The 8,540-nt window shown below is 60.2% G+C and overlaps 1 long non-coding RNA gene across 1 annotated transcript in view; it reads right to left on the minus strand.

The window, feature by feature from the left end:
- The window catches only part of LOC125960811 (uncharacterized), a 43,448-nt gene extending 36,676 nt beyond the window's left edge, over positions 1–6,772 (minus strand). Inside the window, exon 1 of the long non-coding RNA XR_007470850.1 lies at positions 6,688–6,772. This is a non-coding gene — a long non-coding RNA (uncharacterized LOC125960811). The remainder of the gene's footprint in view (positions 1–6,687) is intronic.
- Positions 6,773–8,540: the final 1,768 nt, after the last annotated feature.

Consider the following 8,540-nt stretch of genomic DNA (forward strand, 5'->3'; position numbering starts at 1 on the left):
CCGTCCCCTAATCCTAACCCGTACGCTGACACTCACCCGCGCCCTCACACGTACGCTCCCCCTAAAGCGTTGTCGTACCCTCACCTGGACCCTAATCCGTCCCCGTCCCCTAACCCTAACCCTAGCCCGAACCCTAACCCTAACCCTTCCCCGAAGCCTGACCCTCACCCGTCCCCTAATCCTAACCCGTACGCTGACACTCACCCTTGCCCTCACACGTACGCTCGCCCTAAAGCGTTGTCGTACCCTCACGTGGACCCTAAACCGTCCCCGTCCCCTAACCCTAACCCTAGCCTGAACCCTTACCCTAACACTTCCCCGAAGCCTGACCCTCACCCGTCCCCTAATCCTAACCCGTACGCTGACACTCACCCACGCCCTCACACGTACGCTCCCCCTAAAGCGTCGTTGTACACTCTCCTGGACCCTTAACCGTCCCCGTCCCCTAATCCTAACCCTAGCCCGAACCGTAGCCCTAACCCTTCCCCGAAGCCTGACCCTCACCCGTCCCCTAATCCTAACCCGTACGCTGACACTCACCCGCGCCCTCACACGTACGCTCCCCTAAAGCGTTGTCGTACCCTCACCTGGACCCTAAACCGTCCCCGTCCCCTAACCCTAACCCTAGCCCGAACCCTAAACCTAACTCTTCCCCGAAGCCTGACCCTCACCCGTCCCCTAATCCTAAGCCGTACGCTGACACTCACCCGCGCCCTCACACGTACGCTCCCCATAAAGCGTTGTCGTACACTCACCTGAACCCTAAACCGTCCCCGTCCCCTAACCCTAACCCTAGCCCGAACCCTAACCCTTCCCCGAAGCCTGACCCTCACCCGTCCCCTAATCCTAACCCGTACGCTGACCCTCACACGCCCCCTCACACGTACGCTCCCCCTAAAGCCTTGTCGTACCCTCACCTGGACCCTAAACCGTCCCGTGCCCTAACCCTAACCCGAACCCGAACCCTAGCCCCAACCCTTCCCCGAATCCTGACCCTCACCCGTCCCCTAATCCTAACCCGTACGCTGACACCCGCGCCCTCACACGTACGCTCCCCCTAAAGCGTTGTCGTACCCTCACCTGGACCCTAAACCGTCCCCGTCCCCTAACCCTAACCCTAGCCCGAACCCTAACCCTAACCCTTCCCCGAAGCCTGACCCTCACCCGTCCCCTAATCCTTACTTGTACGCTGACACTCACCCGCGCCCTCACACGTACGCTCCCCCTAAAGCGTTGTCGTACCCTCACCTGGACCCTAATCCGTCCCCTTGCCCTAACCCTAACCCTAGCCCGAACCCTAACCCTAACCCTTCCCCGAAGCCTGATCATCACCTATCCCCTAATCCTAACCCGTACGCTGACACTCACCCGCGCCCTCACACGTACGCTCCCCCTAAAGCGTTGTCGTACCCTAACCTGGACCCTAAACCATCCCCGTCCCCTAACCCTAACCCTAGCCCGAAACCTAACACTAACCCTTCCCCAAAGCCTGACCCTCACCCGTCCCCTAATCCTAACCCGTACGCTGACACTCACCCGCGCCCTCACACGTACGCTCCCCCTAAAGCGTTGTCGTACCCTCACCTGGACCCTAAACCGTCCCCGTGCCCTAACTCTAACCCTAGCCCGAACCCTAACCCTAACCCTTCCCCGAAGCCTGTCCCTCACTCGTCCTCTAATCCTAACCCGTACGCTGACACTCACCCGTGCCCTCACACGTACGCTCCCCCTAAAACATTGTCGTACCCTCACCTGGACCCTAAACCGTCCCCGTCCCCTAATCCTAACCCTAGCCCGAACCCTAACCCTAACCCTTCCCCGAAGCCTGACCCTCACTTTTCCTCTAATCCTAACCCGTACGCTGACACTCACCCGCGCCCTCACACGTACGCTCCGCCTAAAACTTTGTCGTACCCTCACCTGGACCCTAAGCCGTCCCCGTCCCCTAACCCTAACCCTAGCCCGAACCCTAACCCTAACCCTTCCCCGAAGCCTGACCCTCACCCGTCACCTAATCCTAACCCGTACGCTGACACTCACCCGCGCCCTCACACGTACGCTCCCCCTAAAGCGTTGACGTACCCTCACCTGACCCTAAGCCGTCCCCGTCCCCTAACCCTAACCCTAGCCCGAACCCTAACCCTAACCCTTCCCCGAAGCCTGACCCTCACCCGTCCCCTAATCCTAACCCGTACGCTGACACTCACCCACGCCCTCACACGTACGCTCCCCCTAAAGCGTTGTCGTACCCTCACCTGGACCCTAAACCGTCCCCGTCCCCTAACCCTAACCCTAGCCCGAACCCTAACCCTAGCCCTTCCCCAAAGCCTGACCCTCACCCGTCCCCTAATCCTAACCCGTACGCTGACACTCACCCGCGCCCTCACACGTACGCTTCCCCTAAAGCGTTGTCGTACCCTCACCTGGACCCTAAACCGTCCCTGTCCCCTAACCCTAACCCTAGCCCGAACCCTAACCCTAACACTTCCCCGAAGCCTGACCCTCACCCGTCCCCTAATCCTAACCCGTACGCTGTCACTCACCCGCACCCTCACACGTACGCTCCTCCTAAAGCTTTGTCGTACTCTCACCTGGACCCTAAACCGTCCCCGTCCCCTAACCCTAACCCTAGCCCGAACCCTAACCATAAACCTTCCCCAAAGCCTGACCCTCACCCGTCCCCTAATCCTAACCCGTACGCTGACACTCACCCGCGCCCTCACACGTACGCTCCCCCTAAAGCGTTGTCGTACCCTCACCTGGACCCTAAACCTTCCCCGTCCCCTAACCCTAACCTTAGCCCAAACCCTAACACTAACGCTTCCCAGAAGCCTGACCCTCACCCGTCCCCTAATCCTAACCCGTACGCTGACACTCACCCGCGCCCTCACACGTACGTTCCCTCTAAAGCGTTGTCGTACCCTCACCTGAACCCTAAACCGTCCCCGTCCCCTAACCCTAACCCGAACCCTAACCCTAACCCTTCCCCGAAGCCTGACCCTCACCCGTCCCCTAATCCTAACCCGTACGCTGACACTCACCCGCACCCACACACGTACGCTCCCCCTAAAGCGTTGTCGTACCCTCACCTGGACCCTAAACCGTCCCCGTCCCCTAACCCTAACCCTAGCCCGAACCCTAACCCAAACACTTCCCCGAAGCCTGACCCTCACCCGTCCCCTAATCCTAACCCGTACGCTGACACTCACCCGCGCCCTCACACGTACGCTCCCCCTAAAGCGTTGTCTTACCCTCACCTGGACCCTAAACCGTCCCCGTCCCCTAACCCTAACCCTAGCCCGAACCCTAACCCTAACCCTTCCCCGAACCCTGACCCTCACCCGTCCCCTAATCCTAACCCGTACGCTGACACTCACCCGCGCCCTCACACGTACGCTCCCCCTAAAGCGTTGTCGTACCCTCACCTGCACCCTAAACCGTCCCCGTGCCCTAACCCTAACCCTAGCCCGAACCCTAATCCTAAACCTTCCCCGAAGCCTGACCCTCACCTGTCCCCTAATCCTAACCCGTACGCTGACACTCACCCGCGCCCTCACACGTACGCTGCGCCTAAAGCGTTGTCGTACCCTCACCTGGACCCTAAACCGTCCCCGTCCCCTAACCCTAACCCTAGCCCGAACCCTAACCCTAACACTTCCCCGAAGCCTGACCCTCACCCATCCCCTAATCCTAACCCGTACGCTGACACTCACCCGCGCCCTCACACGTACGCTACCCCTAAAACGTTGTCGTACCCTCACCTGGACCCTAAGCCGTGCCCGTCCCCTAACCCTAACCCTAGCCCGAACCCTAACCCTAACCCTTCCCCGAAGCCTGACCCTCACCCGTCCCCTAATCCTAACCCGTACGCTGAAACTCACCCGCGTCCTCACACGTACGCTCCCCCTAAAGCGTTGTCGTACCCTCACCTGGACCCTAAACCGTCCCCGTCCCCTAACCCTAACCCTAGCCCGAACGCTAACCCTAACCCTTCCCCGAAGCCTGACCCTCACCCGTCCCCTAATCCTAACCCGTACGCTGACACTCACCCGTGCCCTCACACGTACGCTCCCCCTAAAACATTGTCGTACCCTCACCTGGACCCTAAACCGTCCCCGTCCCCTAATCCTAACCCTAGCCCGAACCCTAACCCTAACCCTTCCCCGAAGCCTGACCCTCACTTTTCCTCTAATCCTAACCCGTACGCTGACACTCACCCGCGCCCTCACACGTACGTTCCGCCTAAAACTTTGTCGTACCCTCACCTGGACCCTAAGCCGTCCCCGTCCCCTAACCCTAACCCTAGCCCGAACCCTAACCCTAACCCTTCCCCGAAGCCTGACCCTCACCCGTCACCTAATCCTAACCCGTACGCTGACACTCACCCGCGCCCTCACACGTACGCTCCCCCTAAAGCGTTGACGTACCCTCACCTGACCCTAAGCCGTCCCCGTCCCCTAACCCTAACCCTAGCCCGAACCCTAACCCTAACCCTTCCCCGAAGCCTGACCCTCACCCGTCCCCTAATCCTAACCCGTACGCTGACACTCACCCACGCCCTCACACGTACGCTCCCCCTAAAGCGTTGTCGTACCCTCACCTGGACCCTAAACCGTCCCCGTCCCCTAACCCTAACCCTAGCCCGAACCCTAACCCTAGCCCTTCCCCAAAGCCTGACCCTCACCCGTCCCCTAATCCTAACCCGTACGCTGACACTCACCCGCGCCCTCACACGTACGCTTCCCCTAAAGCGTTGACGTACCCTCACCTGACCCTAAACCGTCCCTGTCCCCTAACCCTAACCCTAGCCCGAACCCTAACCCTAACACTTCCCCGAAGCCTGACCCTCACCCGTCCCCTAATCCTAACCCGTACGCTGTCACTCACCCGCACCCTCACACGTACGCTCCTCCTAAAGCTTTGTCGTACCCTCACCTGGACCCTAAACCGTCCCCGTCCCCTAACCCTAACCCTAGCCTGAACCCTAACCATAAACCTTCCCCAAAGCCTGACCCTCACCCGTCCCCTAATCCTAACCCGTACGCTGACACTCACCCGCGCCCTCACACGTACGCTCCCCCTAAAGTGTTCTCGTACCCTCACCTGGACCCTAAACCGTCCCCGTCCCCTAACCCTAACCCTAGCCCGAACCCTAACCCTAACCTTTCCCCGAAGCCTGACCCTCACCCGTCCCCTAATCCTAACCCGTACGCTGACACTCACCCGCGCCCTCACACGTACGCTCCCCCTAAAGCGTTGTCGTACCCTCACCTGGACCCTAATCCGTCCCCGTCCCCTAACCCTAACCCTAGCCCGAACCCTAAACCTAACCCTTCCCCGAAGCCTGACCCTCACCCGTCCCCTAATCCTAACCCGTACGCTGACACTCACCTGCGCCCTCACACGTACGTTCCCCTAAAGCGTTGTCGTACCCTCACCTGGAACCTAATCCGTCCCCGTCCCCTTACCCTAACCCTAGCCCGAACCCTAACCCTAACCCTTCCCCAAAGCTTGACCCTCACCCGTCCCCTAATCCTAACCCGTACGCTGACACTCTCCCACGCCCTCACAAGTACGCTCCCCCTAAAGCGTTGTCGTACCCTCACCTGGACCCTAAACCGTCCCCGTCCCCTAACCCTAACCCTAGCCCGAACGCTAACCCTAACCCTTCCCCGAAGCCTGACCCTCACCCGTCCCCTAATCCTAACCCGTACGCTGACACTCAGCCCCGCCCTCACACGTACGCTCCCCCTAAAGCGTTTTCGTACCCTCACCTGGACCCTAAACCGTCCCCGTCCCCTAACCCTAAACCTAGCCCGAACCCTAACCCTAACCCTTCCCCGAAGCCTGACCCTCACCCTTCCCCTAATCCTAACCCATACGCTGACACTCACCCGTGCCCTCACACCTACGCTCCCCCTAAAGCGTTGTCGTACCCTCACCTGGACCCTAAACGGTCCCCGTCCCCTAATCCTAACCCTAGCCCGAACCCTAACCCTAACACTTCCCCGAAGCCTGACCCTCACCCGTCCCCTAATCCTTACTTGTACGCTGACACTCACCCGCGCCCTCACACGTACGCTCCCCCTAAAGCGTTGTCGTACCCTCACCTGGACCCTAATCCGTCCCCTTGCCCTAACCCTAACCCTAGCCCGAACCCTAACCCTAACCCTTCCCCGAAGCCTGACCATCACCTGTCCCCTAATCCTAACCCGTACGCTGACACTCACCCGCGCCCTCACACGTACGCTCCCCCTAAAGCGTTGTCGTACCCTAACCTGGACCCTAAACCATCCCCGTCCCCTAACCCTAACCCTAGCCCGAACCCTAACACTAACCCTTCCCCGAAGCCTGACCCTCACCCGTTCCCTAATCCTAACCCGTACGCTGACACTCACCCGCGCCCTCACACGTACGCTCCCCCTGAAGCGTTGTCGTATCCTCACCTGGACCCTAAACCGTCCCCGTCCCCTAACTCTAACCCTAGCCCGAACCCTAACCCTAACCCTTCCCCGAAGCCTGACCCTCACCCGTCCCCTAATCCGAACCCGTACGCTGACACTCAACCGCGCCCTCACACGTACGCTCCACCTAAAGCGTTGTCGTACCCTCACCTGGACCCTAAACCGTCCCCGTCCCCTAACCCTAACCCTAGCCCGAACCCTAACCCTAACCCTTCCCCGAAACCTGACCCTCACCCATCCCCTAATCCTAACCCGTACGCTGACACTCACCCGCGCACTCACACGTACGCTCCCCCTAAAGCGTTGTCGTACCCTCACCTGAACCCTAAACCGTCCCCGTCCCCTAACCCTAACCCGAACCCTAACCCTAACCCTTCCCCGAAGCCTGACCCTCACCTGTCCCCTAATCCTAACCCGTACGCTGACACTCACCCGCACCCACACACGTACGCTCCCCCTAAAGCGTTGTCGTACCCTCACCTGGACCCTAAACCGTCCCCGTCCCCTAACCCTAACCCTAGCCCGAACCCTAACCCAAACACTTCCCCGAAGCCTGACCCTCACCCGTCCCCTAATCCTAACCCGTACGCTGACACTCACCCGCGCCCTCACACGTACGCTCCCCCTAAAGCGTTGTCTTACCCTCACCTGGACCCTAAACCGTCCCCGTCCCCTACCCCTAACCCTAGCCCGAACCCTAACCCTAACCCTTCCCTGAACCCTGACCCTCACCCGTCCCCTAATCCTAACCCGTACGCTGACACTCACCCGCGCCCTCACACGTACGCTCCCCCTAAAGCGTTGTCGTACCCTCACCTGCACCCTAAACCGTCCCCGTCCCCTAACCCTAACCCTAGCCCGAACCCTAACCCTAACCCTTCCCCGAAGCCTGACCCTCACCCGTCCCCTAATCCTAACCCGTACGCTGACACTCACCCGCGCCCTCACACGTACGCTCCCCCTAAAGCATTGTCATACCCTCACCTGGACCCTAAACCGTCCCCGTCCCCTAACCCTAACCCTAGCCCGAACCCTAACCCTAACCCTTCCCCGAAGCCTGACCCTCACCCATCCCCTAATCCTAACCCGTACGCTGACACTCACCCGCGCCCTCACACGTACGCTCCCCCTAAAGCGTTGTCGTACCCTCACCTGGACCCTAAACCGTCCCCATCCCCTAACCCTAACCCTAGCCCGAACCCTAACCCAAACCCTTCCCCGAAGCCTGACCCTCACCCGTCCCCTAATCCTAACCCGTACGCTGACACTCACCCGCGCCCTCACATGTACGCTCCCCCTAAAGCGTTGTCGTACACTCACCTGGACCCTAAACCGTCCCCGTCCACTAAACCTAACCCTAGCCCGAACCCTAACGCTAACCCTTCCCCGAAGCCTGACCCTCACCCGTCCCCTAATCCTAACCCGTACGCTGACACTCACCCGCGCACTCACACGTACGCTCCCCCTAAAGCGTTTTCGTACCCTCACCTGGACCCTAAACCTTCCCCGTCCCCTAACCCTAACCTTAGCCCGAACCCTAACCCTAACGCTTCCCGGAATCCTGACCCTCACCCGTCCCCTAATCCTAACCCTTACGCTGACACTAACCCGCGCCCTCACACGTACGCTCCCCCTAAAGCATTGTCGTACCCTCACCTGGACCCTAAACCGTCCCCGTCCCCTAAACCTAACCCTAGCCCGAACCCTAACCCTAACCCTTCCCCGAAGCCTGACCCTCACCCATCCCCTAATCCTAACCCGTACTTTGACCCTCACACGCGCCCTCACACGTACGCTCCCCCTAAAGCGTTGTCGTACGCTCACCTGGACCCTAAACCGTCCCCGTCCCCTAACCCTAACCCTAGCCCGAACCCTAACCCTAACCCTTTCCCGAAGCCTGACCCTCACCCGTCCCCTAATCCTAACCCTTACGCTGACACTCACCCGTGCCCTCACACGTACGCTCCACCTAAAGCGTTGTCGTACCATCACCTGGACCCTAAACCGTCCCCGTCCCCTAACACTAACACTAGCCCGAACCCTAACCCTAACCCTTCCCCGAAGCCTGACCCTCAC

This window comes from Orcinus orca, chromosome 13 (assembly GCF_937001465.1).
Source record: "Orcinus orca chromosome 13, mOrcOrc1.1, whole genome shotgun sequence".
Lineage (NCBI taxonomy): Eukaryota > Metazoa > Chordata > Mammalia > Artiodactyla > Delphinidae > Orcinus > Orcinus orca.